Source organism: Elephas maximus, chromosome 3, assembly GCF_024166365.1.
Source record: "Elephas maximus indicus isolate mEleMax1 chromosome 3, mEleMax1 primary haplotype, whole genome shotgun sequence".
Classification (NCBI taxonomy): Eukaryota; Metazoa; Chordata; class Mammalia; order Proboscidea; family Elephantidae; genus Elephas; species Elephas maximus.
Window position 1 is genome coordinate 103,554,749 of NC_064821.1, and position 11,686 is coordinate 103,566,434.

The 11,686-nt window shown below is 39.7% G+C and overlaps 1 long non-coding RNA gene across 1 annotated transcript in view; it reads left to right on the plus strand.

Annotated features, from left to right (window-relative positions):
* Positions 1 to 11,418, plus strand: part of LOC126071735 (uncharacterized) — a 46,554-nt gene extending 35,136 nt beyond the window's left edge. The window contains exon 3 of the long non-coding RNA XR_007516374.1: positions 11,404 to 11,418. This is a non-coding gene — a long non-coding RNA (uncharacterized LOC126071735). The remainder of the gene's footprint in view (positions 1 to 11,403) is intronic.
* The last annotated feature ends 268 nt before the right edge of the window (positions 11,419 to 11,686 follow it).

The following is an 11,686-nucleotide window of genomic DNA, read 5'->3' on the forward strand; positions in this document are numbered from 1 at the left end:
AGTGGCAAGGAGAAACCATGTGGACCCTTTAAGATCTTGCTTCCAAATCTTCTCAGTCAAATATCCAAGTCCATCACTTACAAGTTGTACCTTCCACCAAATATTTGAACATAATTCAGAGTTTTTTTTGCCACTGCGTAAAAAGCATTGTTCTTTCTCCCTTGTCCAATCGCATGTTCATCATTTCCTGTTAAAGCCTCATCAGAAGTATATTTAATGTCTACATTTCTAGCAACATTCTCTTGCTGGTGCCATATGTATTCTTTAAGATTAAAGTGACTTTCTCTATGGCTGTCCTTACTTTCTTCTGAGTCCTCGCCAGAGTTGCCTTTCATGTCCATAATTATACCAACAGTCTCTTCAGGCAATCTAGGCTTTTACTATTAGGCACTTTAAAACTTTTCCAGCCTTTACCCATTACCCAATCCCAAAACCACTTCTACATTTTGTGTGTCTGTTAGAGCACTACCTCACTCTTCAGGTGCCGAATTCTGTCTTAATTATCTAATGCTGCTGTAACAGAAAAAAAAAAAAAAAATGAGTGGCTTTAACAAATAGAAATTTATCTTCTCACAGTTTAGGATGCTAGAAGTCCCATTTTAGGGCACTGCCTCCATGGGAAGGCTTTCTGTCTCTGCCAGCTCTGGAAAAAAGTCCTTGTCTCTTTGGGGTTCATTTCTTGGGCAATGTCCATGTGGCTTGGCATGTCTCCTTCTCCTCTCCACTTCTCCTTTGCTTGTTTAATCTCCTTTATATCTCAGAAAAGATTGATTTAAGACACTCCTACACTAATCCTGTTTCATTAACAAAGAAAACTCATTCCCAAATGGGATTATAACTACAGATACATACGTGGGTTAGATTTGCAACACATATTTTTGGGGTACACATTTCAATATGTAACATAGTCTTATACTATTTGCCTTTTAATTTGAGTGTTTTAACTACTTTCCTTTAACTTAATTAGCAATAGTGTTGTGCTTAAATCTACCATCTTGCTATTTGTTTTCCATTTGTCCCATCTGTTCTTTTTTCTTTTCCTGCCTTCTTTTGGATTGAGTATTTTTTTTATTATTCCATTTTATCTTCACTACTGGTGTATTAGCCTACCTTTTTATTTTGTTTTATTTTATTGTGCTCTAGGTCAAGGGTTGGCAAAGTATAGCTTGTGGTCAAATTCAGCTCACAACAAATTTTTATAAATAAAGTTTTATTGGACACAAACACACTCATTCATTTAAGTATTATCTATTGCTGTCTATGCCGCTGATGACTTTCACGTTACAAAGGCAGAGATGAATAGTTGTGACAGAGACCATGTGGTTCACAAAGCCTAAAATGTTTACTTCCAGTCACTTTACAGAAAATTTGCCAATGCTTCCTCTAGAATTTGCTGTATATTTCTTTAACTTACACAATCTACCTTCACATAATATTATACCATTACCAATATAATATAAGAAATTTAATATGCTATAGTTCCATCTTCCCCTTCCTATCTTTTGTGTGGTTAAGTGCTACGGCTGCTAACCTAAAGGTCGGCGGTTCAAATCTGCCAGGCGCTCCTTGGAAACTCTATGGGGCAGTTCTACTCTGTCCTATGCGGTCGCTATGAGTCAGAATTGACTGGACAGCAACGGGGTTTTCTTTTTTTTTATCTTTTGTGTTACATTTTACTTCTATATACATTATAAATCCCAGTATACATTGTTATTATTTTTGCTTTAAAGAGTCAATTAATTTTTAAGAAATTAACAAATAAAAAAGCTTATATTTACATTTAATTTCTGGTATCCCTCATTTCTTTTCTATACCCAAGTTTTCAGATGCTGTAATTTTCCTTCTCTCTAAAACATATCTTTCCATATTTCTTGTAGTTCAGGTCAAATGGCAACAAATTATTTCAGCCATTTTTTTTTTTTTTTGAAAAGTCTTTATTTCCGAAGAATATTTTCAAAGGCTATAATATTCTAGATTGACAGATTTTTTTTTGTTTTTCATTCTGCACTTTAAATATTGTGTTCCTTTGTCTTCTGGCTTGCATTTATTCAGAGGCCTGTCCTAATTTTTATCTTTGATACTCCATAATGTATTCCCCACGCTCCCTGGCAATTAAAAAAAATTCTCTTCATTATTTATTTTCAGAAATCTGGTTATGATGCACCCCGGTGGAATTTTTGTTTGTTTGTTTTATAATCTTGATTGAAGTTCATTGAAATTTTGCTTTTCATCAAATTTGAGAAATTTTAGCCATACATCTTCAAATATTTTTCTCTTTCCCTTCACTCTGATCTCCCTGTCTGGAACTCCAGTTATACTATGTTAGACCACTTCAAATTGTTCCACAAGTCACTGACATACTGTTTGTTATTATTTTTTTTTTAACTTCTGTTTTCCTCTATATGCTTCATTATGTTGTTGTTGTCAGGTGCCAGTGAGTCGGTTCTGACTCATAGTGACCCCATGCACAACAGAACAAAACACTGCCTGATCCTGTGCCATCCTCACAATCATTGCTTTGTTTGAGCTGATTGTTGCAGCCACTGTGTCAATCCATCTCGTTGAGGGTCTACCTCTTTTTCTCTGCTCCTCTACTTTATCTGACCAGGGTCTTGTCCCTCCTGATAACATGTCCAAAGTAAATGAGACAGATTTTTTCTATCTTCACTTCTAAGGAGCATTCTGACTGTACTTCTTCCAAGACAAATTTGTTCATTCTTCTGGAAGTCCATGGTATAGTCAACATTTTTCACCAACAGCATAATTCAAAGGCATCATTCTTCTTCAGTCTTCCTTTTTCGTTGTCCAGTTTTTGCATGCATATGAGGCAATTGAAAATATCGTGGCTTGGGTCACATGCACCTTAGTCCTCAAGGTGACATCCTTGCTTTTTAACACTTTAGAGAGGTCTTTTGCAGCAAATTTGCCCAGCGAAATGCATTGTTTGATTTCTTGACTGCTGCTTCCATGCCTGTTGATTGTGAATCCAAGTAAAATGAGATCCTTGACAACTTCAGTCTTTTCTCTGTTTATCATTATGTTGCTTATTGGTCCAGTTGTGAGGATTTTTGTTTCCTTTATGATAAAGTGTAATCCATACTGAAGGCTATAATTTTTGATCTTCATTAGTAAGTGCTTCAAGTCCTCTTCACTTTCAAGGTTGTGCCATCTGGATATCTCAGATTGTTAATGAATCTTGCTCCAATCCTGGTGTCGTGTTCTTCTTCTTATAGTCCAGCTTCTCAGATTATTCGCTCAGCATATATATTGAATAAATATGGTGAAAGGGTACAACCATGACATACACCTTCCCTGATTTTACCTTTCCTGATTTTAAACCACACAGTATCCCCTTGTTATGTTCAAATGACTGCCTCTTGTCTATGACAGGTTCTGCATGAGGACAATTAAGCATTCTAGGATTTCCATTCTTCCTAATGTCATTCATAATTTATTATAATCCACACAGTCAAATGCCTTTGCATAGTCAATAAAGCACAGGTAAACATCTTTCTAGTATTCTCTGCTTTCAGCCAAGATCCATCTAACACGAGCAGTGATATCCCTTGTTCCATGTCCTCTTCTGAATCCAGCTTGAATTTCTGGCAGTTCCCTGTCAATGTACTGCTGCAATCATTTTTGAATTACCTTCAACATAAACTTACTTGCATGTGATATCAATGATATTGTTCAATAATTTCTGTATTCCATTGGATCATATTTCTTTGGAATGTGTATGAATATGGATCTCTTCTGGTCTGTTGATGGGGTAGCTGTCTACCAAATTTCTTGACATAGACAAGTAAGCACTTAACAGCATTGCATCTATTTTTTGAAACATCACAATTAGTGTTCTGTCAATTCCTGGAGCCTTGTGTTTTGCCAATGTCTTCAGTGCAGCTTGGACCTCTTCCTTCAGTACCATCAGTTCTTGATCATATACTACCTTCTGAAATGGCTGAATGTCTACCAATTCTTTTTGGTATGGTGACTCTGTGTATTCCTTCCATCTTCTTTTAATGCTTTCTGTGTCATTCAATTTTTTGCTCATAGAATCCATCAATATTGCAACTTGAGGCTTCGATTTTTTCTTCAGTTTTTTCAGCTTGAGAAATGCTGAGCATGTTCTTCCCTTTTGGTTTTCTAACTCCAGGTCTTTGCACATTTCCTTATAACACTTTACTTTTTTTCTTGAGCTACCCTTTGATATCTTCTGTTCAGCTCTTTTGCTTCATCCTTTCCTTCTGTTTGCTTTAGTTACTCAATGTTCAAGAGCAAGTTTCAGAGTCTTTTCTGATATCCATTTTGGTCTTTTCTTTCTTTTCCGTCTTTTTAATGATCTTTTTCTTCCTTCATGTATGATATCCTTGATGTCATCTCACAACTCATCTGGTCTTTGGTCTTTAGTGTTCAGTGCATCAAATCTATTCTTGAGATGGTCTCTAAATTCAGGTGGGATATACTCAAGTTCTGTACTTTCACTCTCCTGGACTTGTTTTAATTTTCTTCAGCTTCAACTTGAATTTGCATATGAGCAATTGATGGTCTGTTCCACAGTTGGCCCCTACCCTTGTTCTGACTGATGATTATTGATGTTTTCCATCATCTGTTTTCACAGATGTTGTCGATTTGATTCCTGTATATTCCATCTGGCAAGGTCCACGTGTATAGTAGCCATTTATGTTGTTTAAAAAAGGTGTTTGCAATGAATAAATCATTGGCCTTACAAAATTCTATCATGCGAATGTTGGATTTGGAGGAACCACAAAGTATAGTGTAGTAACCCAGCGCTTATAGTAGCCCAACTGTTACTACCTCTAGGCCTGGTGGGATAAAGGAAGGGAATGGTTGCCAGGATTCAGAAAAAGAGAGAATTAAGTACAGTCAATTGCTTTTCAACCAATTAGTGACCCTCAATTGAGGGACATAGCCAGCCTAGTGAAACCTTGAAGGGAGAGATCCAGAGAAATACCCTGACCTCATCTTTTGTGTTTTTCTAACCTCCTGCTAGAGTCCCTCCCCATTGTCTGAATCTAACTAGGACCCAGAGGTTACAATACCACATTGATGTGGTCCATATAGCCCAGCCTCAGAGGGCAGACAGCAGATGAAGGGGAGTAGGAAATGGGTCTAGAGAGGCAAATGGAAGGTAGCTGGTATATGGGGGACCACGTAACTATGGTAACTATAAATTTTAGTCAGTGGAATGTATGAAGAAGTGGTCTGTTCAATTTTCAGGACATATACTAAAAGAAAGGAACATGCCATCCTCCTTCCTACTGGGTGGATTGGCAACATGAAGACTAGACTTTGAGCAGCCAACTTGGTCCACAAGATGGAAGTCACATCCTGAGGTTTGTGGAACAACACAATAGAGGGAACATGGACTCCTGAGGATCAGGCAACTAGCCTGCTTGCTTACATTCACTTGAGAGAAAAATAAACTTGTACCCTTTTTTAGCCACTGTTATTTTGGAGTTTTCTGTTACTTGTTGCTGATGTAAATCCTAACCAATTCAGAGGCCAAAAAGGAAATTATTTCGAGATGTGGACTATATTGGTTACTTTTTTTTTTTTTTTCACTTGTAAGCATCAGAAATGGACTTTGTTTAGCTTAAACAAAAGGGAAATTTATTGGAGGGTGTTCAGCATGTTTCAGGGAATCAAAGGAAATGCTGAATCACCAAGATAGGAGGACCCAGGGCAAGGTTTGTATCTCAAAAGCAGGACTTCATGACCTTTCTCCTGGAAGGCTGCCACAAATATGACTCACCTCCAACAATTCCCACTTTTTTCAGCAATGCATTCCAAATTTCATATTTCTGATATGGAGAATCTGACTGAGCCAGCTTGGATCAGGCTTTGGTGTCTGAGAGTTCAGCACAAATACACACAGGGTCACCATAGGCCCCCAGGATTTTTAAAGCTACCAACTCATTATAAGCCAGACAGTCACCCCAAGAGGTGTGGTTTAAATTAACAAAGTCACCATTAACTCAATTTATACCAATCTCTAAAGCTTTTATTTAAGTATCCTGTGCCTCTGCAATGAGATCACAAGCTCCTTGAAGGCATGTTTCATTCCTACTCTGGAGTCAGCATGGACAAGAATAATGCCTGTTCCACAGTAGGCACCAAATAAAGGCTCATTTCTTTTCACTGCCACCCCCTCTAATACCTAATGTAGGGCATAGGGGCAGACAACAACTCAAAGCCACCAAATTTCTCAACATCCACCATGTGCCAGGATGACAGGAAAAAGAAGAAAGAAAATTAAATGCTTTTAAGAGCTCATGGGCTGGCAGGGAAGAGAAGCATAAAGACAAGCCATAGTAATGAACAGTGAGTTACGTGCTGTAAGTGGAAATAAGTATTAGATGATAAAATTCTAGGGGAAAGAGCAACTGGGAGGGCTGGGAAAAGTGATGTTTGAGGTGGGTGTATACGGGTGAGTAGGAGTCCTGCAGGTATAGTATGTAGAAAGAATTAGAAGCAAAAGAAATAGCATGTACAAAGATGCCAAGGTGTGAAAAATCTCAGCATGTTCAGGGATAAGCTAAAACCTCCATGTGAATGGACTCCCAGGCACTGACTGGAAACTTGTTTATTTGTTCAGCAGTAATTTACTGAGTACCTTCTCTGTGTGGGAATACCTGACTTTCAAAGATAAATGTGATGTATTCCACTGAAGAGAGAGGCAAGCGTGATGACTATGATAAGATGAGTGCTATAGCAGAGGGCTATGAAAACCCTACTGTGAGATTGTAGGGGAAAGGTATTTTTCCAGGAGCTCAAGAAGGTGAAAGGAGCCCCAGTGGCAAAATAATTAAGTGCTCAACTGCTAACTGAAAGGTCAGCAGTTCTAACCCATCAGCCACTCTGCTGGAAAAAAGATCTGACTATCTGCTCCTGTAAAGAGTTCAGCTTAGGAAACCCAATGGCTCAGTTCTACTTTGTAACACATGGGGTTGCTATGAGTCAGAATCAGCTGGCCTGCACACAACAACAGGAAGGTGAGGATAGAGCTGTCCGTAGGAATTAGGGGCTGGAATGCCATCCTAACACTGTTTGTAAGTCATGGGACCGTGTGATTGCAAGATGACTACTGCATCTTTAGGTCTCCCTTCCCCATTCCAAGAAGGAGGGAGGGGGAAAAGAAACACTTTTTCTGAAAAGATTTAGCTCTCTTATTCAGGGAAGGGTGCCTTTCCCAGAGACTTCTGCTTACATCTCATTGACCAAAGCTATGTCACGTGGCCACCCCTAGGTACAAAGAATGCTAGATAATTGAATGTTTTTAGTGGTGCGCATTTTCTGTCCCACCATTAGGGTTAAATCACTACCAAAAAAAAGAGGGAAATGGGTAATAAGTAGGCAACATATTATCTCATTCCATTTTTCCAACAGCTCTATAAAGTAGGTAATAGTATCCACATTCTACAGATGTGAAAAAGGACTCAGAAAGGAATATAAATTGTCCTAAGTCACCCAACTAGTGAGTCATGGAACAAAGATTTTAAAATTCTAAAGGCAAATGACTTTTTAATGATAGCATACTGTCTCCCTTAGTCATGTGATTTGAGGAAGAAACTTAGCCTCCCTGGGCTTCAGTTCCATGATCTGTAAAGTAGGGGTAATCATCTGGGTCTGGAAGGTTTTTGAAGCATCAAATCAGATGGTACATGCAAAAGGGCTGGAAAGGCAAATATCTATGGGACCCCGATTACCGTCCATTTACCTTTTGTCAGAGTGTCTCATGTGTAGTAGATAAGCAGGAATGGTTCTTAAAGGACCACAGTTCCAACACTGGTATTTGAGTTTCGTACCAGTAAAATATCTCTTGACTGGCATTTCCTATTTGGGCCCCATCACAGTTTCCCAGGAATTTCCACTGTCTGAGTTTCCTTTGTCCATTCCAATAGCTGCATATGCAGATGAGTTATAAGCCACATTCCACTGCAGGACAGATAAAAACAACTTGCAAACACGCAAAATCCATCATAGCTTTCTGGCCGTCTTGTCTTATTGCTGCTCCTCAATTAGAGCTTAACTTGGACCACTCTTCCTACTATGCTTTGTCTGGCTCTGTCCCAAGAGAGAATAAACCATCCAGCTACAGACCCACAACAGTCCACACTGTTTTATGTCTCTGCTTGGGCTCTTGTGCTTCTTGACTTGGAAAGCTTTGCCTTCGTTGCATCCCCTGGAGAGCCCCTATTCTTTCAGCAAGGCCCAGACTAAATCTCAGTCCCTCCTCTTCTGTCTCACCTGCCCTCCTTCTTCTAGGCAATTTTGTTTTTGTTTTTTACATTTTCCTCTGTATTTCCATGGGGCTTTATCCATACTTGTATTACAATGTAACACATAGTACACCCAGACTGAATTAAGCCTCATGCCATCAAGAGTCTGGTTTTGCTTTTTTGGATGTTGTTGTTGTAGGCTGCCACTGAGTCATTTCCAACTCATAGCAACCCTGTAGGACAGAGTAGAACTGCCCCATAGGGTTTCCTAGGCTGTAATCTCTAAGGAAGCAGATCACAAGGCCTTTACCCAGCAGAGCTCCTAGGTAGGGTCAAACTGCCAACTTTTAGGATGGCAGCCTAGTGCTTAACCATTGCACCACTGGCGCATCTTGCTTTTCCAGATACCAGAGCCTTAAAAAAGAACAAGTAGTATTGATAACCAAAAAGGAAACAAATACAAACAAAAAAAAAAATGTGTTTATTTTAGTATTTGAATGAATGAATGAATGAGTACAACTGCAGATGGTGTTATTTTTGTTGTTGTTAGGTGCTGTCAAGTCTGTTCTGACTCATAGAGACCCTATGTACAACAGAACGAAACACTACTTGGTCCTGCACCATCCTCACAATTGTTGCTGTGTTTGAGCCTGTTGTTGCAGCCACTGTGCCAATCCATCTTGTTGAGGGCCTTCCTCTTTTTAGCTGACCCTCTACTTTACCAAGCGTGATGTCCTTCTCCAGGGACTGATCCCTCCTGACGACATGTCCAAAGCACATAAGACAAAAAGTCTCACCATCTTCCCTTCTAGGAACATTCTAGTTGTACTTCTTCCAAGACACATTTGTTTGGTCTTTTGGCAGTCCATGGTATAGTCAATATTCTTTGCCAACACCATAATTCAAAGGTGTCAATTTTTCTTCAGTTTTCCTTGTTCATTGCCCAGCTTCTGCATGCATATGAAACGACTGAAAATACCATGGCTTGGGTCAGGCACACCTTAGTCCTCAAGCTGACATCTTTTTTTTTTAATACTTTAAAGAGGTCTTTTGCAGCAGATTTGCCCAATGCAATATGTCATTTGGTTCCTTGACTGCTGCTTTCATGGGCATTGATTGCAGATCCAAGTAAAATGAAATCCTTGTCAACTTCAATATTTTCTCTGTTTATTATGATGTTGTTTATTGGTCCAGTTGTGAGGATTTTGGTTTTCTTTATGCTGAGATATAATCTATACCAAAGACTGATCTTCATCAGTAGATGCTTCAAGTCCTCTTCAATTTCAGTGAACAAGTTTGTGTCATCTGCATATCACACATTATTCATGAGCCTTCCTCCAATCCTGAGGGTCAGCAAAAAAGAGGGAGAACCATCTATGAGATAGACTGACACAGTGGCTGCAGCAGTGGGTTCAAGCATAACAACAATTGTGAGGATGGCACAGAATTGGGCAGTGTTTCCTTCTGTTGTATATAGGGTTGCTATGAGTGGGAACTGACTCAACAGCACCTAATGACAACAACAACTTCCCTAATAAGCCCCCAAATCTTGAGTATTGTCTGTGAGTTCTGTGTGGCCATTGAAATGAATTATTGAACACAGCAGAGAGGTAGAGTGCTATGGGGAGGGGAGGCAGTTGGTCTCAGAATTAGTAAAGATGGCAGAGAGAAGCATTATGTCTGACCTCTGCCTTATAGGAATCAGCCTTGGGCTGTTTGATCTTGAGTCTCCTTCCCCCTTGAAAAGTTAGAGGAGGTCAGATACTACTCCCACGCCATTTTTACACAACCACATACGCCATTCACTGAGGTTCTGATGGAAATTTCTAGGCCATCCTCTTAAGCATCTAGTAAGCCTTTTTCACCTCCATGGCAAAGGGAAGAGCTTTTCTTTTTTTTTTTTTTTTTTGTCTTGTCTGGACTTGCTCTTGTCTGTGCTTTGTCCCAGTCTGGCTGAGACCCTTCTGTGTGAGGTGATGTCTAGCTCTGCAACACCCTGACCTGGGAAGCTGTCTTCTCAATTCAGAGCTCTTGCTATTAAATACCTGGAGTCTACTGTCTTTGCATGATGAGTTAATTTCATTTTAAACTCCAAGGGCATTTGCCCTGTGAAAATCTCTGGGAATACCCAAGTTCCTGTTTGGGAGCCTGAAGTCCAGAGGAGGATAAAGCCATATAATGGGGACTGTCATGGTCATATGATAAAGTCAAGAAAAAGTGAAACTCGGGGTACTCTGGAAGACAGGACAGCTCCCCTGCTTACTAGCGATGGGATCTTGGGAGGTTACGTAAACAATTTGTGCCTCATTTTTTTCATCTGTAAAATTCAGATTATAATAACACCTCATAGAATTGTCATGAGGACAAAATGAGCTAATTTAAGTAAAGCGCTTAGAGCCAGTCAGATAGTAGTGATTGATAAATGTTAGTTTTGACTGTCGTCATTATTTTGTTTTTCTTAATTATTATTAATATAATTACAGCACAGCAAAAAGGGGGTTTTTGGAGAAGATGTTGTCAAGGTTGAGTCTTGAAGAGCAGAAAAGGTTGATGTAGCCTTGATTTAGAGGTGAAACAGTACATTATCACCATGTGTGGAGAGCTACAGCGGACTGGACACTTAACCTTCATTACCTCATTTACAAATGCGGAAGCTCAGGCAGAGATGGGTTACCGGGCTTGCCCAAGGTTACACAGCTGCTAAATGCTGATGTTAGGATTTGAAACTATAGTATTTTTATTACCCCTATTTTATAGATGACAGTCTCTGGGTGGTACAAATGGTTAACAGGCTTGACTGTTCAACCGAGAGTTTGGAGGTTCGAGTCCACCCAGAGGTTCCTCGAAAGAAAGACCTGTTTATCTACTTCCAAAAAATCAGCCATTGAAGAGTATGGGGTGTAATTCTACTCTGACACATAGGGGTTTCCAGGAGTTGAAGCTGACTCAGTGGCAACTGGTTATCTTATGGACGAGAAAGGTGAAGCAGAGAGGTTTGGGGTCAAGATTTAAATTCACGTCTCTCAAATAACTCCTAAACCCATGGCGTTCCCACTGCACTAAACTGTTCACTTAAGGGAAAGTGTAAGAGTCTTGCCTCTTTCGAACTTTGGAGTAAGGCATTTGGCTTCTTTCTCCTTTACTGTTCCTATTTCTAAAGCAGGCCTCTACACACCCCTCCTCTCTGCACACTGCCCCTCTTCCAGCCTCCAGGGGAGGTTATGACAACTAGGGGGCTCCCTCTGCAAGGCACCTTGGTTCCCTTGAAGAAAGGCAGAAAGGAAACAAAGTATGGTGATGTTGGCATTTTCAAGGGTAAGTGATGAATGGAAACTTCCTGACATTGCAAGCACAACATCTGAAAGGAAGTGGAATTTTCCTGAAGCATAGACAGGAGATCTCTGTCACAAGCTATTGATTTGGGGTGCACGTCTCGCATTTAATCC